Consider the following 24,756-nt stretch of genomic DNA (forward strand, 5'->3'; position numbering starts at 1 on the left):
CAGGACAGAATTTCGACTTGAAGTACATATTCATGCCTCTGTTGCATTAAATGGAGCAAATCAGTTTAAATCAGGTGAAGACTGGCCCTTTCATGTACTAAAGCAACATGAGAAACAGCTTAGTGATGCATAGCAAAGCTGGATCTAATTCACTGTTAAACAGTTTTATTCTGTTTATGCACTGGAGAGCAGAGTCACATCACCAGTCACCTCTTGTTTTCCTTCCATTCTGATTTCATAGGTGATCCAAGAGTTATTTGGATATTGTGAAAAAATACTAAAATTTCAAGGGGAGATTAAGCAATAATTAAGAGCCTTTAACTGTTCCTGAGAAACTTTTCTTTTTTTCCTGGTAGGAAATACACAGTTCAAGTGCTAAGTGCTTATAAAGTATGCATCTCACCTCATTCATGTTACTGAGGGCTGTACAAGTGATGGAACACGCACGGAGATAAAAAGAAAAGATTAATCTTTATTGAGTATCTGCCATGGGGAAAATGTAGAAGCCATAGCCAACCAGAAAAAAAAAAAAAGAGGTGGAATGTCCTGCAGAGGCTGCTTGGCTTTCTAAGGGAGTTTCCATCTGTCTCATTCTGTGTTAGATCTTTATGACCCTAGTGTGCTCATCTGCTTATAATCAATTGTAATAAACAGACTAGCATTACTGTTCATCTGTCTGAAAGGTCATCTTAGCAGCCAATAAAATAGCATTTGTGAAAGCATCTCCACAGTGATAGGAGATACAAGATTCTCAATGCTTTCTCACTTGTACTAGTCAGTGCTGGTCTTGTTAAAATGGTGTGTGTGGTAAAATAAGAAACCAAAATGCTAGACTAGATTCCAGGATAGGGACTCACTTGGTTTTCTTGCTGAGCAGTGTTTCTTTCTGGGAAGAGTGCAATCGTGACTGTATTTCTCCTCTCAGATGTGAAAAGCCTTTAGGCCTGAATCACAGAATCCAATAAATATGATAGGGAAACCTCCATCCAGCCAGCTTGTTTGTTGTCAGTGGCAGAGGAAATGTTTCATGCTGCATGTGTTTTTAGAGATCTTAGTCAAATTACTCTTATGAGCAAGCCTCTAACAGGGTAAAGATGATGTTGAGCTTAGGGTTTCAAGTTTTAGCATTTAGCAGCCAAATTGATCTGGTATTCTGAATTTAGGAGCATGTGCTGTGTAGAAGGTAACCTGAAGCAGTCATGTGAACATGTCTTAATGTGACATATTGTGAAGTGTCTCAGCTCCTTACTTCTAGTACTTGGTCCTAAGACTGGCTGCAGAATGTAGAACAGAGCAAAACCATTTAAGACAAAACTCATAAAAAGCTAAGAACTGCAGCAATTTACCCTGAGACTTCTGACTACTGTATGTGTGTTACAAACCTTTCTTAACAGTGTTGGTGCCAGATACAGGTCAGTCTGTGTTGTATGTTAGCCTGTATGAGTATTAGAGGCTACAAACATGCATTAATATTATTCCACGTTATAATATATGCATACAGTGATTCTGTAGTTTATCCTGTGTATCATCCTCCTAGTAACAAATAAGAGAGTATTTATGGTCACTAACATAGTGTGGAGGGCAACTACTGTTCTGATGTAATGAAAACTCCTTCTTTGTGTTGCTGAAAAATACTTTTTATTTCAGTGTGGCAGTTTGCTTGTGAGAAATGTCTTGAACAATGAGGCATGACTGCACTAAGACTGCTAAGCAATGATGCAGAATTGCCCAGATACGAGGAGGTGAAGACTTAACTGTATGTGCCAGGTGTGTTTATAATTTTTTAAAATTTATTTTAGGAACTAATGAGACCTGGTTTCTGACCTTCTTTCACTTGATTCTCCAACTCTTCCTCATAGTGTTCTGTCCAAGCTTTCAGAAGATAGGACAGAGGACATACTGTAACTATTTTAAAACTCCAGATGTGATCCTAATCGGTCCTGAGTGATTAGGATTTTTCTTAGTGAGGTCAGCAGGCTCTTTTTCATCCCTGTCCAGCTGCTAATTTTGTGAACTTCGGAGGACAGCATTTATTTTGAGGTTTGAACTGCTCTCTCAAACATCATTGAAGCTGGATCATGGTTTGGAAAAGTTATTGTGGGAAGCAAGGCCGACAGTTGGACTGTGTGTTTACTTGTTTCTAGGAAATCAGTTGAGAAGTGTAGTACACATAATTACATATTTTCCATTTAAAAGTTATTAATAATACACATAGTATGTCTTTGAAATTAATCATTATTGTCAAGTATAGTTGCAGTGGACTTCTTGTGAACTTCCTGTGAAATCTGGGGAGGACAGAGTATTGACATAGACTTGCTTTTACAACAGGAGTAATAATCACGTCAGCTTCGGCTTGGGTATTTGGTTTTGTTGTTTGTTTTGTGTGTTTTGTGGATTTTGGTTGGTTGGTTTTTGTTTGTTGTGTTTTTTTCTTGTGTTTTGTTTTTGGTTTCATTTTGTTTTTCTTGGGGGAGTGGGGGCATTGTGCCCTTCTCCAGTAAATGCTGGTGTTTCAGATTAGATTTCTTAACCTAGGGAGATGGTCGCATCATGACAAGGTCATTTCCAACAGTTCTAACAGCTGGCATTGGTAATGATCTTGGCTAAAGAATTTAATGTGAAGTGGATGGATTATCAGGTAAAAAAGTTGCTGTTGAAGGCATTCGTAAGTCTTGACAGGAATGTGTGATCACATAGTTTCCTGCAGCAAGGCAGATTCCAAACTGGGAACAGTTTGTGGTGTTCCAGGAAATATGACTGCATCAGTTCCCTGTCTGCAGTGTGCATGGGAGAGTTCAGGTAGAATCATAGAATCATAGAATAGTTAGGGTTGGAAAGGACCTTAAGATCATCTAGTTCCAACCCCCCTGGCATGGGAAGAGACACCTCACACTAAAGCATGCTATGTAAGGCTTCATCCAACTTGGCCTTGAGCACTGCCAGGGATGGAGCATTCACAACCTCCCTGGGCAACCTGTTCCAGTGCCTCACCACCCTCACAGTACAGAACTTCTTCCTTATATCCAATCTAAACCTCCCCTGTTTAAGTTTTAACCCATTACCCCTTGTCCTGTCACTACAGTCCCTGACAAAGAGTCCCTCCCCAGCATCCCTATAGGCCCCCTTCAGATACTGGAAGGCTTCTATGAGGTCTCCATGCGGCCTTCTCTTCTCCAGGCTGAACAGCCCCAACTTTCTCAGCCTGGTAACATCTATTCTCACACTTCACACTACATCAGAAATAGTTGAGGCTTCATGCTTGAAGACTCCCAGTGAATCTTGGGACATTAAATTAATTTGCTCTATAGATTGTGACTCCAGAGTGAAGAACTATCTATACTGTGTGTTTTACTACTTAAGATTTAGCTAAAGTCTGACTGTGAAAGAGCTAGGTGGGCTTTCTAAGCCCTTTCTTAGTCTTTGTTCAGTAAAAGATTGTTTGGGCAGTATGGGAGGAGAAAGCTTCTGGAATCAGTGAATTGGCACGTGTGCCTTTTAATGTAGTGCAGTTAGCAAGTAGTCTACACTTTGGTGGCACTTATTTTGAAATTCTCTGCACAAATGAGCAGGCTAGAGATGGATCAGTGTTGTGGGCAGCATCTGAACACAGGAATTTCCCAAAACTATGACCCAGTTTACCAAAAAGCTTATTTCAAAGCTTTTAGGAATGACAATTTCAAAACCGTGATAGAATAAAGAGCATAGGTTGATGGGTTTTTGTCTGGACACTTGCATGTTAGATGAAGAGAGGCTGCAGTGCTTATCTCAACTTGCTTATCACAACTCCACGGTTATAACACTGACTGAACAGTTACATCCTCACTTCAGAGGCCTAGTAGTCACCTTCTGTGAATCATCATTCAGATTAGGTGTATGGATTTGTGTCAGTATTGCAGTTGTACTCAATGTTGAATGCTGGAAGCAGAAAGCAGCTGTGGGCCCCACGCACCCACCTGATTTCTAGAATTGATGATTTCCTGGAAAAACTAAAACTGGGCTTAGTGAATGAGTCCCTTTCCAGTCCAGTATTCCTCTTGACTGAAAAATAACCTGACTTGCATACTGAGAGAGCTGCAAACTTTCCTAAAGCTTTTTTCCTAAAGGCTGCTTTTGCTTTTGTAGAGATTTATAGCAAAATCTTAGCACTAATGAGGAGGGAGTGGGATTCAAACCAATAACACTTTTATTGTCAGATGTAAAACATTCACCTACCATGTAACAACATATTGAAGGTGCTGGAAATTTTTTATTATGAGTATGCCCTTGGGCTACAGCAGGATTTATCTGCTGTGCAATACCTCTATAGTGAAAGGGTGAAGCAATTGAAATTTCTCTTGCAGGTCCCAAACCACAAGGTGTTAACAAGGCTAACCCCTGAGATGCACTGCTGTTTTGACAGGTATGTCGGCTTTAATTGCCTGTGATATTAACTCAAGTTAAAATAATAAACTAGAAAGATAATGTAAGAAAAAACTCTTGCAGCAGTGGCATCATCGTTCATACCATGATAGTCTAAGGACAAGGGAATCATAGAATGGTTTGGGTTGGAAGAACCTTAAAGATCATCTAGTTCCAACCCATGGAAGGGTTTCTGATTTGGGCTGCAGGTGGGTCATGTGGTAGAATAGCATTTATGTGGGTCTGGAATTTCACCACAGTCCCAAGACTTCCTTGGTAACTCTTAGGAATAATTGAATAAGACCAATTTTTAAATGACGGTTCCCACTTAGTGCTGTTCTGTTGGTGGTGATAATCAAGGGGACAGCCTAGTAAGTATGTCTGAGACATAAGTAAGTTATAACTTACTGTAACATAGTAAGTTATATCTGAGAGAGATGAGAGAGCAGTGCTGGTAGTTACCTCTCTTCTTTGTTTCTTCCTCTTCTGTGACTGCTAGAAGAATGCCTTTATTTCCTGCCAGCTTTAGGTTCCAGGCAGCCAGGACAGCTGTAGACTGGACTGACCAGTCCAGCCTGCTGAAAGTGCTGTTGAAAAATCCATGTCAGCTGGGCCCTCCATAGCAAAAGAAAACAAGTACTTCCATGATTCTGGTTATTAACACACTTTATTTCTACAAACTTGTGTGTCTTGGTTAAGGTGATGGAGAGAAGTAACTTCTGGGTATTATTTCTGTGGTGCTAAAAGGGAAAGGTTTTCCTTGTGTTATTTCCAGTTTTATAAAAGCTAGAGTATTTTTAGAAAGTGGAGAGAAAGTGCTGTTCTAGCTTTCGGGCTTTTTCTACCCATCTTGCCTGCTTGTTTTGGGCCACCTTTACTTTTTAGAGATGTTATCTCATCCAGAAAGAGAGTCCATTTGTAAACTTGGTGAGCAGTTTGTGGTTTGCTTCTTTTTTTTCCTGTAGCTTATGCAGCAGCTTAATTTAAAATGCTCCACAGGAAGGGTGTTGATGACTGCTATTGCCTACCAAGCAACTGATAATTACATGATGCCCCTATTTTCTCCTAGTATGGGGTAAGAAGGAAAGGGAATTCCCAGAACTGAGTGCTTAGCTCTGACATTCTTTTTTCTCACAGAATTTAGGGTGAAAGATTAAGTCTTTCCAGCTCTGTAAAGAGGGTTGGGATGAGTTACTCAGTGCTTTGGATCTTCAGCAGAGGAGATCAATGGTAAGCTGTTTCTAAGGAGCTTAATTTCTTGTAAGGAATATACTTACAAGTAATATATACCCTTTCAAGTAATACCTTTATAATGCATGATATTTCTAATGGTGTCTTGAACAAAGTAATTTCCTGAATTAAAATATATTTTTCCTGAATTTTGTTGTGGTTGTCACCACCAGGCGTGTTACTAGCAAATGGAGGCCTGATTTCTTCCTTCGATGGGATAGTGATAATTCAGCTTGGAGGAGGTGTGTTTTGTTGCCCAAATCCAAATAACTTTGTTCCAGAAAACCATATACTGCGGTAGAGTATGAACCTACACACAAGTTGGAGGTGTACGGAAATAACTTGAGTAAGTTCACATGTAAAAAGGCCTTTACTCTTGGTGCCCCAGTGCGAATGAGGAGCTGCTCTCTGTTAATCACAGGTTGATGGACAGATATGCTATGTTGGAAAGAGGCACAGGAATGGGAGAGAAGATGCTGGGCCTTGAAAGCTCATGAGGTTTTGCATTTTCTGTCACCAACTTAAGTTTACCTCTTGATACTGTTTTTCTTTTTTCCTCCTCAGAACTTACGGTTTTCAGACAGTGACCTTAGGCAAAACCTTATAAATCTCTTCAGTCTACAATATTGCTGTTCCTTTGGAAAGTGATACAATTTCCAGAGCTAAGAAACAAGAAGTGAAGGAAAGGTGACAATCAAGTAGTTGAGATGATTAGAGTACTTGGAGGAGACAAATGTGAACTCCTGAAGTAAATCAAATTAATCCTCTACTCTTCATTCTGTCTCCAAAAACGTGGTGAGTCATGTCTATGCTTTTTTTGCATAGCTTGTGCTGGCACCTCCCACTTCTACTTTATTCTTCTCTGTTTGCTGTTGAACATGCTAATTTAATGATTATGACCATGCCTATTCTAGTTTAATGACATTGAGACTGTAAAAGCAGTGCAATATCCTAGTTCAGAGAAAAAACTTCCGGAGGGATAAAAAGATGTCAAGTTTGTTACCCATTTTTCTGACATCTTAAAGTCCAGATCTATTTCCAGTATGCATATGTTAGATCCAGAAGACTGTTATACAGGGGAAATTGGGACATAATGTTGTTTAATTGAGCGGGTTCAAGCTGAGTTAGACAGAGGTGCCAATGTCTGCTTCAAGGACATTTTGGAGTCTAGCTTTATGAACAGATGGCAACACAGAATGGGGCAACTGCGGTTTTCTTCCTCAGTCTGCTGATGGCCTGCTGTGTGACCTTGGACAAATGACTTGCTGTCCAGTTCTTGCCTTTATCTGCTGTTCTCCAGTCACTGGAGGAGACAAATACTTTATACAAGAGACAGTGAGACTGGTTTTGATAAGAATTTTGTGGTTATATTTTCTAGCAGAGAGAGGGGCCATTTGAAAACCAGGTCTGTCACTATTACAGTAAAGTAGCTTTTATGATCTGATTTTTTTTTAGTTTATTGTACTGATAAAGACACCAAACACAGCTTGGGTACATTAATCACCTTTAAAGAATTCTAAAGAAGGAAAATGCCCCTTGGGTTGTACAGCTCACTGTGCTGCAGGTGTAGGCTTTTTACCCCTTATCTTTTTCTAGTGCTTTGTGCTAGCAATTTAGAAATGTGTTTTCCATCATTAACTAAAATGGGACTATAGACAAGAACTAACTGTGTCAAAATCTACAACAGAAATACCTACATTTGAGTGAATGATTCCTTTCCCCACAGTTCTAACTGTAATCCCTCTGTATCTTATCACTACTCTACACTTCATCCCAGAAGAAATCAGTCCCTGGGTTTATGTACTTTGACAACAACTCATACTACTTCCCTGAAAGCTTTAACATTTGCCACATTCTCAGTCATGGCAGTAGCAGCTGTGCTTGCTCCTGCTGGACTACTGTATTTATATGTGCTGGAGCCACCAGTGTGCAGGGGGCCACTGAGTAGCCTGAGGGTACTGCTGGGCCAGAGTGCTCCAGAGGGCCAGAAGGTCTCTACTCTGCCATACTCTGAGGACTGTAGTGCTGTGACACTTTGAGGACTGGTCTTGGGCTGGTTACACAAAACCCACACGTTTCTCTGTCCTAGATGCAGTGTTGAAGCATCAGGGCTACTAGGTCAGGTGGCTGAGGTGATCTGGCTGTGCTCTGTATGAAAATGTTTTCCTGGCTGGAATTTTGTTGTCTCTGTAAATCGTACAGTCAAAATTTGTTCAGTCATAAACCTTTTCAGAATATAGGCCATTATGAACAATGTCAGTCTAGAGACATGATTGTCTTACTCTCACTCTTTCAGGTTTCGCACCAAATAAACTACTGATAGATAACTGAGGGTAGCTGGAGTTGCTTGTTAGGAACTTTGTTCATGCACTTACTTGATTAATGTGTGTGATTGTTTATTGTACCATATAATCTGACATTTGATCTAGAAGGGTGGAGTTGCTGAGTTGTTACTTGCCATTATTAGATTTCTAAAGCAGGGCCATTAGTTACTCTTAATATGGGCTTGTGCTTAGCAATGCAGTAAATTAAGCTGATAGATAAAACATTGTTTTGTTGTTCATATTACCCTGTCATTTGTAAATTTGGGGATTTAATTATGTCCTGATCACTGTGTTTATATTGCTGCATTAATGCTATCAGGCATTAGTATTAAATTCAACACAATCTGTGCTGGTTTTAATGATCAGTTAAGCTTTTCTTTAGAGGCCAGTCTTGTTTGATTCATTAAACTAAAGGAAGAAATGTGCAATAGTGCAGTCTGTTTCATCTGATGTAAAAGCTGTTTTTCGAACATGTATAGGACTCTTAAATTCCACTTCATGGAAAACACAGAAAAAAATCAGATCAGCTGAAAGTATATTTTTGCTATTAGTTTTCATGTTGAAAAGGCAAGTATTTATTGGCCCTCTAGACGACTCTCTTACCACTTAAGGTTAGATAGAAAGGAGACTAAATTACCATCAATGGGCTGATTTAGTACAATATTACAGAAAAGAGCAATTGTGAGTGCATTTTCTGAAACATTAAATCCTTGTGAAGAGCTGGCTCTTAAACTTCATAGTTAGGAGGTCCTTAACACCCCATTGAATCTCATGATTGAAAAGTATAGTAATTCCAGAGGTGGTTTCTTCCTTTAACAAAAATAGTTCAAAGGGACAGTAACTACTTAGTAGTAGTTATGGTCCATGGGGTCATCATCACAGTTCTTTAGAACTAATGTAGGACACTACTACCAGATACTTGTTTCAGACCTGTGAATATGAATGAATGTATATGGGTGCAATAGCAGAGAAGTTCTGATACTCAGTCTGACATGGAAACTGGATTTGAAATTTGAGGTTAAGTGGGAGCATGTTTACCCACAAAAAGATCTCTGCTTTAAGAAGGTGTTAATTTGATCGTGTACTACATTTAAGTCTTCACAGGATAGTTTTGTGCTATTATGTGCTCCTTTTTTCCTGTTGTCTTGGGGAAGCAAAGCATGCCTCAGTTCTTACTCTCTGCTTAGAGCTGTAGTTTAAATGAGAATGTGCCTTTATACTGAAAGCTTATTCCTGAAGATCTTTCTACTCAAAGTAGGCAGTAAGATTAACAGTAGGTGTTGGTTTAGTTTTCAGGGATACTGAGGCCTGAAACTGAGTTGATTCCTTGTATTTCCAAAACTGTATTTCACCTGAGAATGTTTTCCTTGCTTCTATTAATGAAAACTTATTTTACATATAAGCATTACTGTGTTTCTGTTAAGAGGAAATGGACAGAGGAGCATGCCCATAATCTAGTGATATGCTAGTGATGAGAACGTGAATGGTTGTTAACAATGGGATCTGTAGCTTTGTCCTGGTTTCAGCTGGGACAGAGTTAATTTTCTTCCTAGTAGCTGGTACAGTGCTGTGTTTTGGCTTCAGTCTAAGAACAATGCTGATAACACATCCATGTTTTAGTTGTTGCTCAGTGGCACTTTGCCTGACCAAGGACTTTTGGGTTCAGATCAGCTGAACTGATTCACTTGTTTGGGTTGCTTCCTGCACTCTCAGACTTTGTTCCAGCAAAGTCTCATCTTTTAATGCTCATGTGTAGGCTAATTGTATTCCTCTGATAATGTCTTAGGAATCAAAACAGTTTAAGTCTTAAGCAGGCAAGAAGTGTAATGCTTGACATGATGTTTCCTGTGAAGCTGTAATGTTTCAAAGTGGAGCTGTTATGTCTGCCTCATATGGGAATAAACCGTGCAGTTAATCTAACAGTCCAAATGATAAAGGGATGTGACAGATCAGAAGCAAGCATATAAGGTTACCTCTCACCTTTTAGCAACCATATGTTGACATCTCCTTTGTGTGAGGCACAGTTCAGATACAGAGTATGCAGTTTCACAGTCTAGATATGGTATCTCTGCCACACAGATGAAATACGAGGCAATATGTCCAAAGACTGCTGTTAACAAGCAAAACTTTTATGTGTCCAGCCTGCCTACAGCTGTTCTGTGGAGTTTTTTAAGGTCTGATGTTACTTGGCTTAAGGGGTGTTTGTTACGTGCCTGTGTATTAGAAATTAAGGTTTATTTTATGCCTTCATGGGTATGTCTTGAAAAACTGGAGGTTACATCAAATGTACAAGCTTTAAAGAAAATCTGTAGAATGTGAAGGGAACCTATTATATCTCTGTAAGCCAGAACAGCTACATGTTAAATCTGTGTAACTCTGTAGATGTAATCTGCTTTGCTAAATTACATTGGACTTAGAATAGTGCGCTTTCCGAAGGGCCCATAGAACTTCAGAGGCACCCTTACATTTTTATTATATTCTCAAGACTTATCAATATGTTTATAATAAAATAAATCTCAGTTAGGCCTTGAGAGAGGTCTAGATGGACTTCTGAAAGTTATCTGTTATCTTGTGTTAAAATACATCGGCACTGACCATTTTATTGCTGTGAGCTTAATTTAACTCCTTCTGTTCAATCCAGTGATCAAAATGTATTTGAATATGAATGTATGCTTGTACTGACATGCAGCTTTATATTTTTCCATATTCAGAATGTTTCAGTTTTGCCTTTTATTTTGACTAGGTTTGGTTTTGGGTTTGGGTTTTCTTTTTTTTTTTGCTTTGGTAGGTAGTGCAATATATAGTGCCAGTATTCATATTTGTTATAAAATAAAGCAGTTGGGGCTGAAGGAAACAGAAGAGTGATGATGCTTAGCAGAATTTGGAAAATACTAATTTCTCAGCAATAATAGATTAATTCCATTGTAATTATAAATGGTGTAGTCAATATTTGAGGTTTTCTCCTATTTTTATCATGTTTCTTTATAGTGATCATGTTCTCTAAATTTACATATTAGTTATAGCACCACACTTTTCATACCAGCTCAAACAGGTATGTTAAAGAATGTATCACAGAGTAATAGGTTTTCTCTTGAATTCCAGATGTGCCACAACACTTCTGTCTCTGACCTAAATGGAGCTAATCTTGCTTTATTTTAGAGCAAGCAGGTGAAGAATAGGCTGTTGTCTTACAGGCTGTGTAACTTGTAGTATGTTGTCCTGTTCTTTAAACAGGAAGTATGCAAGAAGAATACTTCTGTAATTGCATTGTACTCCCACACACTTACAATAATTTAATAATTGAACCTGTGTACACATAATGATATAAAAAGCATCAAACGTGGGTGGTTTACACTGTCTGTATATTTACCTGTTTGTTTTCCCTAGGCAAACCTAGGTTAGAGACTCAGTAGAAACGAAATTGGATGTAGCCAGCAGCTTTTGCTTAGTGTGTGTGTCGGCCTTCTAAATTGCTCTTTAGCTGGCACTTAAACAGAAGCCTGTTGCAGTTCCTGTGAGACATGACTGTGAGAAACACTTAAGTAGGTGAAGAACATAAGAAAGGGAAAAAAAGGAAAATGAAGAGGATGTTTCAGAACAAAGAGAAGGAGAGAAATTCTTTATAGAAAAGAAACAGTAGGGGAAAACATTTTTCAATCTTTTTCTGATCATAATGCATAAAGGGTGTGTGAAACAGTATGGGAGAAGCTATTAATTACCATCCAATTTGCTGTAATCATGGCATCTGCAGATACACCTCCAGTGATTTTCACCTTGGTATTCCTGTCGTGGTTTAACCCCAGCAAGTAACTCTTCACCATGTAGCCACTTGCTCACACCCCTCTGCCCCTACCCTGGATGGGATGGGAAGGAGAATCAAAGGAATGTAAAACCTGTGGATTGAGATAAGAACAGTTTAATAACTAAAGTATAATAGAATATATAGAATATTGAACTAAAAGGAGAAAGGCAAGAGAAAAAAACCCCAATAAACAATTGGTGCACAATGCAATTGCTCACCACCACTGACACCCAGCCTGACCCTAGCATAGATTGCTCCCTTCCAGATAACTCCTTCCGGTTTCTATACTGGGTACGATGTGCTGTGGTATGGAATATCCCCTTTGGCTAGTTTGGCTCAGGTGTCCTCTCTCTGCTCCTCCTTGGTTCCTTGTGCCCCTCTGCATGGCAGAGCATGAGAGACTGAAAAGTCCTTGATTGAGGTAAGTGCTACTGAGCAACAACTAAAACATCTGTGTGTGGTCAGCATTGTTCTCAGACTGAAGCCAGAACACAGCCCTGTACCAGCTCCTAGTGAAATAATTATCCCAGCCAAAACCAGGACAGTATGCACCCTTTATTCCATAGCATTCATGGCATGCCAGGTCCCACACTTTCCGCCATCACCTTTCCTGTCCTTTGAGATGTATATGTATGTATATGTTGTTTGAGATATATATATGTATGTATGTATACACATATATATATATACACACACACATACACAGAGATATCATTCCCATAGTCTATGGACCATCCATATAAAAGTTTGTTGAGTTCATTCAGTGCATGACTTGGGGCTCCATGAGTCTCATGAGTCATGAGTCTCTTTGGGCAGGAAAGATGGGTGCTGTGTATTGGTGGTTTATTGGATGCTGAAGCTTATTCAGATGCCATCACTGCTGCACTTGTCCAGCTTTATCAGAGTTCTTGCTTCATTAATGTGGTGATCGAAAGGGAGTCCGGTTCAGATCCTCAAATCCAGAGCAGTGGAGATGGGCGCCACAAGGCATCCAGCGTAGTGATGGATGTGTGGCTGCCATGGAAGTGATAATATCTAGTGTGTACAGCATCATAAAGTTCAATTCAGTGGCTCTCGTCACCCAAGATTAAATCCCCTTGAGGTACACAGCGGACTTCCTCATCCTCCCACATTACTCACCAGGTGCACCCAGGTCCTTGAGTGAAAGCAGTCTGACAAGTGGGTTTGCCTTTGCCCGAGGCAGGAATTACCCAGACTGTTTTCCCCAGCAGGTATATTCTGTGGTGGTTTATTGTACAGTGGGGCCTCCTCAGTATGTGTCACCTCCTCCTCTGGTGACATTCCAAAATCTTTGCCCTCTCTTAGTCCATAATGATTTCTAGGATTCCTGGATGACTGGGATTTCCTATTTGAGCTTGAAATGTGGTTAGTGAGGCCTATTTTCTTCACGTAGCATCACCTGCATGATGTGTAGAGGACACCCTGCCTTTGAACATCCATCCCAGCATGGGCTGCCGGGGTGTCAGGAGGAGCTGTGCTTCAGTGCCGGTCACTTCCAAAGCAGCTCGAACCCCTTCATAGCTTGCCAGTATCTCTTTCTTAGTTGGGGTATATCCAGCCTCAGATCCTCTGTGTTCTCAACTCCAAAAGTGGAGGGTCGACTTAGCATCTCCCTGGAGCTTTCTGCCAGAGGCTCCAGGTAGGACCATTCTCCCCGGCTGCGGTGTACAGTACATTTTTTACATCTGGCCTGGTCCGGACTGGTCCAAGGGCTACTGCATGAACTATCTCACATTTAATTTGCTCAAAGGCTTGTTGTTGCTCAGGGCTCCATTTAAAATCATTCTTCTTCTGGGTCACATGATAGAGAGGGCTTACAATCAAACTGTAATTCAGGATGTGCATTCTCCAGAACCCCACAGCACCCAAGAAAGCTTGTGTTTCTTTCTTATTAATTGGTGGAGACATTGCTGTTATCTTGTTGATCACATCTGTGGGGATCTGGTGACGTCCATCTTGCCATTTTATTCCCAAATACTGAATCTCCTGTGCAGGTCCCTTGACCTTACTCTGTCAAGGTATAGCAAAACCGGCTTTCAGCAGGATTTGGATTATTTCCTTCCCTTTCTCAAAAACTTCTTGCACTGTATCACCTCACAGAATGTTGTGATCAATGTATTGCACATGCTCTCTTTCAGTGCAGTCTGTATTAGTCCATGGCAGATGGTGGGGCTGTATTTCCATCCCTGGGGCAGTCAATTCCAAGTGAACAGGATTCCCCTCCAAGTAAAAGCGAACTGTGGCCTGCACTCTGCTGCCACAGGAATTGAGAAAAATGCATTGGTAATATCAGTTGTGGCATACCACTTGGCTGCCTTTGACTCCAGTTCATACTGAACTTCCAGCATGTCCGGTACAGGTGCACTGTTGTAGTCGCAATTGGCACTTGTCGTTGTTTGACTTTCAGTAACCCCACAACAGAGAGACTAGGCAAGATAGAAAGCTGCTTCATTTGCTCTGTCTAAAGCTATTCCAAAAGCCCACAGGTACCCTTTTTGGTCCTTGAAATGCCCCTGGGCCGGTCACAGTGGGATGCTTTTGCCAGTCCTTCCTAGTCAACCTTATTTCAGTTGGGAACCCCCTGTCACTCCAGAAATACAAATGTATTCTGACCCTTGATGGTATTAGGGTACACTACTAGGGTGTCTATGAGGACCTTATACTTGTGTGGCTCTGACGTGCCAGGCCATCTAACCCATACAGTCCAGTTAATCCGATTGTCCCTGTTCTCCACCTGGCTAGAGGCAGGGCCTCTCTATGCCTGGTCATAGGATGCTCCTCTTACTTCTGGTAAAAACGGACTAGAATTCATTACTATAGGATGAGGTCTAAGGTCAGCCCTCCCACTCCGTCCGGGAGGCTGTCCACTGGAGACTGGAGCAATGTCTTTTCTGCAAAACGCCTCATTTGTGGTTGTTTTTCCTTGCAGTTCACATACCCATACCTCTAAGGCTGAGGTAGGCTTTCCATCGCACTTCTTCATGTGTTCTCCATGATCTCAGAGGTAAAACCACAGGGGTACCTGGAGTGTACCTTCTGTATCCTTCCTCTTGAGATTAAGAGCATTTACTGTCAAAGCTGAGGGGCTGGCCCATACAGGTGGGGAATAGGTTCTCTCCTTTTGTTGTTGCTGGAACTCCTGGAACAGTTTCTCACATAACTCAGACAGTTTTTTCACAGCTGAGATATCAGACCTTAGGGAAGAAGAGAATTTTTCTTCACATTGCTGGAGTTGGCAAGTGAATTCATTCACCACTGAAGCCTCTACATGTCTCCAGTATTGCCAGTGTGTTGGCATATAACAATGGTGTACTTCATACCCCAGCTCATGTTACCTATTAGTGGGCGAACAATCCAATGCTTACCCTACTGATGATGTGCTGTTGCAATAGTAATCCTGCTCAGTGTGAGAGGAACCGCAGGTTCAGACCCCCGGTGCATGCGCTTGGCTGAGGAGCCACTGGCACGAGGCTACCATCTGCGGGCTTATGACTGAACGCCTCTAAGTCAGAATCGCGCCTAGATGTAGTGATAACCACAGTGCTGCTGGTGCCTCGGTGGGCTCCCGATGGCGGTCGCTCAAGATTGACCCAGGAAATGACAGTCTTGCTCAGAATGTGCAGGTTAAAGCCCATCCTGAATCTTAGTTAGCAAAGACAGGCCTTCCTCACAGGAGAAGGAAAACTCCTATCTTCAAACCCGGGCTGATGGAACTCATCTGTCCTTGTAAGGTCTTCCATCTAAGAGGACACTCTTACAAAGCCTACGACCTGCAGACTTTCTTGTCACCATCCTAGTTCGCTAGGCCCTGGCAGATAAACCTCAGGTGTAAAGGTTGGGGTCAGTTCTGCGCATACTGCCCTCAGCTAAAAAATCCACTGTGCAGGCTGGTACGGCTTACTCTCACTTGTCCATAGCGACAGGTGAGGGTGGAAATGGCAGGTGACAAGGTGCATGGGAAGCTGCAGATCCAGCCTTGCATGCAGGTGGATCAGGGCATGGGTCGCTCATGATTGCCCAGAAGATGTCAGTCCTGGTCGGACACTCCCTGATTGCCTAAGCACCCTTTTCCAACCAGATTTGCATATCCCACATGCCCTTGGTCAGCATGCTTGTAGTAAGCGTGTCGAAGCCCTTCCCAAATCTTCACTTGCGAAGCCAAGCCATCAATCAGTCAAACTTCATACCAATTTCTTCCACGTGACTCATGTGTCGTTGTGGCTGGAATAGCTGCCGTGCCTGTTGCTGGGTTGGAGGAGGTGCAGTGACTACGGCTGGTCCATCCCCAGCGATAGGCACTAGTGGCAGTTGCTGTCGCTGTAATTGCAGCAGCTGCAGTGTCTGTTACTGGGGAAGAAGTAGCTGCAGTGCCTCTTGCTTGGGTTGGAGTAACAGCAATGGCTACAGCTGGTCCACCCCAGCGACAGACAGCAGTTGCAGTGTCTGTTGCTTTAGCTGGTGTGGGCACAGAGCTTATTGCTGGGGTTGGAGTAGCCGCTGTGTCTGCTGCGTTGCCATCAGATTCAGAGACGTCTTTTTCCCCTTGAGGTTACTGAATAGTGTTGCGCTGGGCTGGGTAGACATGGGCTCAGCCACAGCAGGTTTCTGTGATTTCTTTCTCTGGTGGTGCCGGGACTACAGCACACCTTTTCTAAGGGTTTTACTAGTTTGTCCAGATCTTACAGTTGTTCAGGGGTGAAGTTCCAAGCACTGAAGGTGCCCCTGGCCTGGGTACTTGCCTCTACTGTCCCACACACCCTGCCACTTATGGCTGTCCAGCCTTGGGAAAGATCTCTTGGTGACATTCTTAGTTGTTGAGCCTTAAGTGAGGCATGAACCCTGTGCAGAAACATGCTTGTTCTCAGCAAAAGGAACAGGTTGGCTTCAAGGGTATTCAAGGGATATTAAAATTCTTTGAAGTTCTCAAAGGCTTCCATAAATAGGCACCAGTTGGGTTGCACGATGGTGTAAGTGGGTGCTAAGCTGCTGGACGCCATCTCCGTGTGAGAGAGAACGTGCTTCAGTTCAGCCTCTTCCTCAAAGAGGGTGCAGAAGATCCCCAAGCATGGGAATAGCTTTGGCTGTGCAGAGGTACTATCCACCAGGTCAGTGGTGGAGCATGGTTTTATTTGTGACAGCAGGCACAGCTCTGCAGTTCTTCAGGACAGTGAGGAACAATGTGGAGCATTATTTCAGCTGCAGAGGTAACTCTCAAATACAGGTACTAATGCGCATGGGTGCAGTGGGGCAGAGAAGTGGATGCTGTTGGTTGCCGCAGTCTGGGAGGGGGAACAGTGCTCCAGTTCTAATTGCACTGTTGCTTATGGAATCATAAATGATGGTGGCTTGAGTGCCACAAGTCCAGTTTTACCCAGACTGGCCATCAGCTTGGGGCTTTCCAAGAGTGCGTGCTGCAGCAGCTGAGCAGTACCAATCCTGGGCAGCAAAGGGACTTTGTAGTCACCACTGAAATGGTTGCCTCTTCTCAGGCTCCTCAATCCCCCAGGCCTCATCTCTGGGCTGCATGGTGGTTCTGGGGGTCAGCAGGGCTGGGACAGGCTAGTGGGGATGCTGACCTCCATGGCTGCCCTGTCCTTCCTGGGGTCCACCTCCTGTACATGGACACAGGCAAGTTATGCCACGGGTGGGACAGCACCGCAGAGGGGAGCTGCAGCTGCTGCCCCAGGGCTCTGAGGGGCCCTGACACCCCCTGTGCCAGCTGATAGGGGACAGGCTGGTCCTGGCAGGCTCCAAGGACACCGGGAGCCCCAGACAGGGGGTAACATGCAGGTAAGGACTGAATGCTGTGTGGTCAGAGCAGTGGAGCTCAGACCAGACACTTCCAATAGCATCGGATGCTGGAGGGGAATCCTCTCTGTTGAGAGAAGCAGAGAGAGGTGGTGGGGTGAGACACAGGCAGGCAGAGCTGGCTGGGGGGTTCCCCGGAGGGCAGGGGCACCAGGAGGAGCGGGAGCTGCTGGTGTACCTGCCATGACCATTGGTCAGTGTTGGTTGGGTTTGGATCAACTGCCTCTCTCCAACAGGTTCTGCCCCAGTGTTTAAATACCTTGACTTTATGTCTCCTTGGTGTGAGTTTGAAAACATACATAATCAGCTGTGGTTGCTGCCACTCTCTCCCAGCCTACTATATTGAGCACTTTGATGTAAACCCTGGGAAACCAAGATTTATTCTGTTGTTTGATGCTGTTAGCTTTTCTCATAGCTATGCAGTACTGTGGTTTAAAGTCGATGGATCGGGCCCAGCAGCTGCTGGAACACCATTTTGGGACAAGATTTTATATTTATGGTATAAATAATTGAATGATACTTTCAGTTAAATTATCTGGAGTTTTTCCATACTGCTCCATTTGTAAAGAACTATGCATTTTTCTGTGTCTTGATCAGTCCTGCTTTATAAATACAAATAAATCCTATGTCTCCTCTATTAATACTGAAGCTACTTTCACTGTCCTCCTCCTGTAGTGGTTAGTGCCCACAGCAATCCCACCCAGTTTGGAGTTATTGCGGTCAGTTTGAGGGTCTGCATAGGTCAGGCTTGACTGACTCATCAGTTACTGACTCCCACATGATTTTAAGCTAACTTCGTCTCAGCAACATGGAGTTGAGGGTTACTTTTTGTAAATGAAAACCGTCATGCCCATGTTGAGAATTACCAGTGTTTGTTAGGAAGGGTGCAATGCACCAGCTGAACATAGCCTTCTTTGCAGGTCTTTGCTTTGGAAAACATCTCTGAAATCCTGAGGCGTTTAGGACAATTGCTGGGGCACAGTGTTGCTAATCTGCCTTTCTCCTGTCCACTCTCCCCATATTATCTTGGGCTTTGGTCTGTAAGCTAGACTGAGGCTAAATAAAGGGTCTTAGTGGATGTCAGCTGACCTTCTTACACCTCATTTCCAGTATCTATGCTTGCAAGAAGTCCTGCTTTCTCCATGGAGTTTCTTTCAATTTGTCTCTGCCAGCTTAGTGTACTGCCTTTGTACATGACTCTGCCTTTGTATCTCTGTTTCTTTTGCACAAGAAAATCAGTGGTTTTAATTGAAATGTCACTGATATGAAACATATGATTTAGACTTTTTTTTTCTGAAAGCAGAACACATATACAGTCTCCTAAAGCTAAGATTTAGACCAAAAATAAAACTTCAGTTTGGCTACTGCATGCAGAGTAGGGCACTTGAAATTCTACAGGATGAGCTGCTGGCTTCTAGCAGAGAATATGTTGTATTGCTCTGTAAAGGAAGGTTGTACCTAGCAGGTTGCTCTCTGGTTGATCTGTACACAAGGAGAAGACTAAGGTCTGAAATGTGAGGTCAGAGACCACATTCTTGTGTTCATGTTTTGCTGTGCCCTACCACTCGCATGACCTGACTAGTATTTTTTTCAACAGACTTCCATGGATTTGGTTTTAGGCTTTTGTATGGGAATTGTGTGAATGTTCTGAAGAGTATAGGAATGCACAAGTTATCATATTGTAACTCTCTCACTGTGTACTCAGTTGTGTCAGTGCTTTTAAAGCCAGGATATAGATTTAGGAGTGAATTAAGTTGAAACAGAACAAAGATATTTGTGAAATTAAACCACAGTTTAAGAAGGAGTTTTTACTGTCTTGTCAAAGGAGAGTGTTCAGAGTGTCAAAGTGAAATTTTAGCTCTGTTGAAGTCAGTGTCAGAGCTTGCACTGACTGCAGCATAGTCAAAATTTCATCTTCAGAAACAGGTTGGAGTCAGAAATGAAACAGACTGGAGGAATCAAATTTATATTATCATGGAAAATCACTATGTAATTTAATTTGTATCTCCTCCTCTTCTTCCAGGCCATGAAAATTTTCTTATTCCTTTCACCTGTCCTCTGAATGTTGTTTCTAAAGAAATGATGGATAAAAGTTCTTGTGTTGAAGCAAATGCTGCTATAAGCAAGCTACAGAAGTGTAACAGCCATACGCTGTTGTGGCAAGGGTTCCAACCAAAGAGCCTGGAAGATTCTGGCAGAAACAGTTGATTCTGGTTCTATTAGCTGGTTCTATTGCTACTCTTGCTGCAGTTAAGTGAGCTGAACTACACAATCCACCAGTATGGTAAATGTTACAAGAGCAATGATTGTAACAGCAGCTGGTGAAATGAGGTAGATGCATGCACAAAGGCTTTGCTTTGCTGGTGTTGGAAGGATATGGCAGGTCACAAACACTTGGTAGCTGAAAGCAGAGGCTGTGTACTTATAGAGACTGTGGTTTAATGCCTGTGCTTGCACACATGCTAGTCAGAGCTCAGACCTGTAAAAGCCGATGAAAGAAGGAGATAATTGGAAGAACCTGGGTATTTAACAAAAAAAATCCAAAACAAACAGCATTCAAAGGGACTCTCAGAGCTGCATGCTTCACTGTGTGATCTGTCAGTCTGTGAAACTTCAGCTGTGGTAGCTGACTGAGCTAAAGGGAGTTCCCCACCTGCTTTAAAGGTTTAGAAGGTCTGAAATGACCATGGCAAATACTGTGATTCCCTAAAGTGGTCATGGCTGAAAAAAACACTCCCACAGGTTTTCTGTTCCATGTGTCTCATCCTCTGCCTTTCATATTCAGTTCTCTTCCCTGTGCTTTGTGGGTAAGCAGGGGATCAAAGAAGTTGATTGAGATGAAAAATAGATGGTTTATTTAATTACTGCGGTCTTGGTCTCCTACAGTTCCCTGCAAGAGGATGTATAAACACCTGGGCAGGAGGTAAAAAGAAAGCAGGAACATGAAAGGGGAGGAGGAGAGGCAGGGCTGACTTTTCAGAAAAAAATTGCAGCCACACGTACCTCTGCAGGACTGCCAGTCTGTAGAGGGTTAAGACCTTAAATTCCTGATGACAAAGGAACATCTAGTTTCAACCCCCCTGCCATGAGCAGGGACGCTTCACGGTAGACCATGTCGCCCAAGGCTGCCCAACCTGGCCTTGAACACTGCCAGGGATGGAGCATTTACGTTATGTATCTTTGTATACTTCTTTGAAGTCTTATAGTAATAGACACAGTTCTGGGAGCTTAGTCTTTATGGATCTTGCAAGATTATTGAGGCTAGGACGGAATGTAGGAAAAGATACACTGGCCCTTAGAACCCTGTTCCTGTGTTTGGGTACACTGCTTTTAAGATGCATTTTATCAGTAACCTAAGTTTGCTTTGATCTTTTTTCCTTTCCCTTTCAACTCTGGCACAAGCATAAGGCAAACCTTAATCTCCTCGCGTAATTATATGTTAGTATGGGAGGGTTTTTTTTGTCCATTGAAGAATGTGTTCTCATATCCTGAAGGTTTTGCTGTGAATAAAAAAATTGCACATTTTTTTTCCTTGTGATTTCAAGTGAAACTTAGGAGAACCGAACAAATTTAAGTATGCAAATAGGATACATGGAATATTATTGTTTCTACTCACCTGGATAATTTTTACTTTGTAAACAGGAAAAGGTATTTTCAGATTTCAGGTCAGGCTTTTCCATACTGAATAATTCTTTGTACTTCAGTGTGTTAAACAGAGAACCTGTTCATTGTGTAGTATGATACACAATATAGTTCATTGTGTGGGTATAATGGCTGTCAATCAAGAGGCTGGAGGTAGAAGAAATATATTTGCCTGATTAGAAAGGAGCATGGTATGTGTATGTGCCTCCATATAAAGCAGTTCCTGGCACAGTTGTCTGATGTAGCCGTAGTAAAATGGCTTCTTATGTGGATAGTCAAGCAGGAAGCCAAACATGAGAAGTCTACAAAATGTTGGACACTAATGGGATTTGGATCAAATATGTGCTTTCCTACAGGCTTCAGCTGGCTTTGGATCAGACTGTACAATTGCTCTAAATGGAGACATATTTTAGAAAGAAACGTAAAAAATCAGCTGATGCAGTTGCTTTTCAGACAGTGTCTGTCTGGATAGAGATCTTACTGTGTGTTTGGTGACGTAGAAGTAATGTCTCCTCACTTTCTTGATTAATAAAATGGGAATTATGCCAGTTACCTTCGTAGCAGCTTTCTAAAGTTGCGTAATGCTCACTAGAGTGCTCTGATGAAAGGTGTTTATAAACCGTGTGTCATTTTACATTCTTATTACCTGTGATTTAATAGAAAATACATGACGAAATGATATAGCGTGTTTCTAACTAACTCAGCAGTGACTCAAGCGTGATGGTGACTGTGGTGTCTGTTTTGTTGTGTGTGGTTTCTTTTAGTGGAATCTGCATGCATGGGACTGGTTTATTATTTCCATATGTTGGCTTGGAATACCTGACATTTAGACTGAGTTGCTGTCTCTATATGTGAATGTTTATACATAAAGCTGGGGACAGCATTGATTATTACGATGCTGACACCATGGATAAAGGTACCATCCTCAGTCATGGCTCTGGCAGCAATTCACCCAACTGCATTATTCATGCCATGCAATAGTCCCTTGGGAAAAGTTGTTGGTGGCTGTCACACATCTTCAGAAGTGCATTGCTCTGAAAAGAGAAGCTGAAGTGTCAGAAGGAGTTATCTACCTGAGCTGCCTGTACCAAAAGCATCTAGTTCAGAAGAACATCCAGAACCTTGGCTCTGCATGCCATCGAACCAAATACTATGTGCCACAATGCCATTCTTCATGCCCTGGAGGACTTGTCATAAAAGATCAAGAGCCAGTTTCTATCACCTTTGACACAGGTATAAGTCAGGAGCAGTTCTGCTGGCATTATTTGAGATAATGAAACTGGGAGCATTCTCTTTCTTGTCAGATGAAAAGTGTCATGAGAGTGAAAGTGGTACCTAGCAAGCCAGGTTACATTCTCAGTGCTTTAAAAATGAGGTTTTGCTCACCATTTGTTGTTGAGTCTATCTGATGAGCTTTCCTTTTGCTAATTGTATGTGATTTTGAAGCAAAATCTTTGCTTTTTAAGTCCAAGACTAGAAAGTTTTAATTGACAGTGCGTAATTTGGGATGGAGTGATGAACCTCTACTCACTGATCGTTGATACAAACACAATGCAACAATGTGTTGAAAGCCTAATGGAGAATGAGTTCCTGCAGTGTCTTAGTGATTCAGTCCAAAGCAGAGGAGTGGCCATCCTACCATAAACTACCATCAGTTTATTGCAGAAACAGTCAAGATGCTTTTAGAGCTCACAGACTTCTCTAGAGCTTTCCTATTGGCTTCAGCTTCTGAAGGATCCAAACCTAAAGAGTTTTTATTTAATCTCCGGTGAAAATTGGGTGAGCCTGTTCTTCTTGTCTCTTGCCAATGAAGTGAAAGCTTCTTCATTCCAGGGAAGTAATGTTGATGCCGTTTGTAACTGTTCAGAAAAGCCTAACTGAGCTGGTTGCTTGAGTGGGGGGAGTAGGGGCAGCTGTATAACCCGCAGTCTGTTTCAGAGGTGAGGGGGTATCTCAAGATTCTTGTTTATTTCTTTATTTCTGCTAGCTCTTGAGCAAAGAAGACGGTTAATTAGGTAGCAAACACCGTCAGGGAACAGGATGCAAAAAATTCTTTAAATGGCTGATCCACTGCAGTATTTCTGTGAAATTCAGGTCATATACTTCTCAGTTTTCTATTCTTGCACATGAAAATGAAGGAGAAAACAAGTCTATCCATCCCCTGGGTTTGCATAACTTTCAGTAACATTTTAAGAGAGAGAAAAAAATCAGCTCCTAGCAGAGCTAAGTGTCTAAGAGCAGTTAAACTGTGAGTTTGACTTCTGCAGTCCAGCTTTGTAAAGATAGTGTGTAGGTTTTTATTGCGTAGTGATAGATGAAAGAAGAAAAGCCTTAGCTTTTATTGCGGGACACTGGACAGGAGACTTTCCAGACAGGAAATATATAGGAAATTCTTGTTCTGATTCCGCCTTGATGAATTAAAGAAGAGTTTCATTTGGCTGCATAGTAACCTTTTGGATTAGTCTTTGGGTTGAATTTGCCTATGTTGTATGTGTGCTTCCACAGACAATTTCAACATGTGATTCCTTTGACTTGAGGTGATGGTTTATTTGCTGAATGTTTTGGTTGCTTTTTCTCTACATTAATGGTGTTATGTGGACTTACTGAATGTAGGAAGAGGAGTGGTGAAGAGTACGTGTTTATTATGATTGATTATGTTTGCATATTCAGTAGAAAATAGCTTCTAAAACATGGGGTTTTTTTTTCTTTTTTTGTTTTTTTTTTGGGGGGGGGGGGGAAAGGTTTACAGCAGTGAGTACTGTGCTTCAAAATGTGTCTTTTGAAGATGAGTTCTAATTGGTGCTCAGTTTGTTGTTTAAAATAAAATCTCCTTGCATGTTCTGGTGAATATTTACAGGTGAGGAAGAGAGTCAAAAGTAGCCACATCAGAGTGCCAGGTATATTAAAGTGGGAGGAAAACTAGTTACCTGAGCTGTAAAACCCTGAAGCTAACATCCTTATTATTACAAACTGGGCCATTGGCTCCATGCCATCTCCAAAGTGTGTCAGTCGCAAGCTCCGTCTTTGCAGCAGTATTATTCTTTGAAAAGCTTTTAAATAAACATCTGAGTGCCTCAAATGCTCTTATAGAGCATTTGAGAGCTGGAGGTTATGTGTCTCAGTAACAAACAGCAAACTGTAGCACAAAGTTGTATCTTTAAAGTGCCTTCATTTCCTGCCAGTGACACTTAATTGTTCAAGGCTAGTTTAGTTTAGTGTCTTCCTTCCCTGACTCTTGGCAGGTTTCAGGACCTCTGTGTTTGAACACAGAATCTCAGAATAGTTAGGGTTGGAAAGGACCTCAAGATCATCCAGTTCCAACCCCCTGCCATGGGCAGGGACACTTCACACTAAACCATGTCACCCAAGGCTCCATCCAACCTGGCCTTGAAAACTGCCAGGGATGGAGCACTCACACCTTCCCTGGGCAACCCATTCCAGTGCCTCACCACCCTAACAGGAAAGAATTTCCTCCTTAAATCCAATCTAAACTTCCCCTGTTTAAGTTTTAACCCGTTACCCCTTGTCCTG

The 24,756-nt window shown here is 42.0% G+C and overlaps 1 protein-coding gene across 10 annotated transcripts in view; it reads left to right on the forward strand.

The window, feature by feature from the left end:
* MOB3B (MOB kinase activator 3B) overlaps nt 1-24,756 on the forward strand; it is an 81,788-nt gene that overhangs the window by 11,001 nt on the left and 46,031 nt on the right. For 3 of the 10 annotated variants that reach the window (XR_010608711.1, XR_010608708.1, XR_010608712.1), the window contains exon 2: nt 4,341-4,399. The exons of 3 other annotated variants lie outside the window; for them this stretch is intronic. The gene's annotated coding sequence lies outside the window, so the exon portion shown is untranslated. Of the gene's footprint in view, nt 1-4,340; nt 4,400-5,535; nt 5,629-6,281; nt 6,424-24,756 lie in introns of those variants that run through there. 4 more of the 10 variants (XR_010608707.1, XR_010608715.1, XM_065662495.1 and 1 more) reach the window with 2 other exon arrangements.

The sequence above is a fragment of the Lathamus discolor genome, chromosome Z (assembly GCF_037157495.1).
Source record: "Lathamus discolor isolate bLatDis1 chromosome Z, bLatDis1.hap1, whole genome shotgun sequence".
Taxonomy (NCBI): domain Eukaryota; kingdom Metazoa; phylum Chordata; class Aves; order Psittaciformes; family Psittacidae; genus Lathamus; species Lathamus discolor.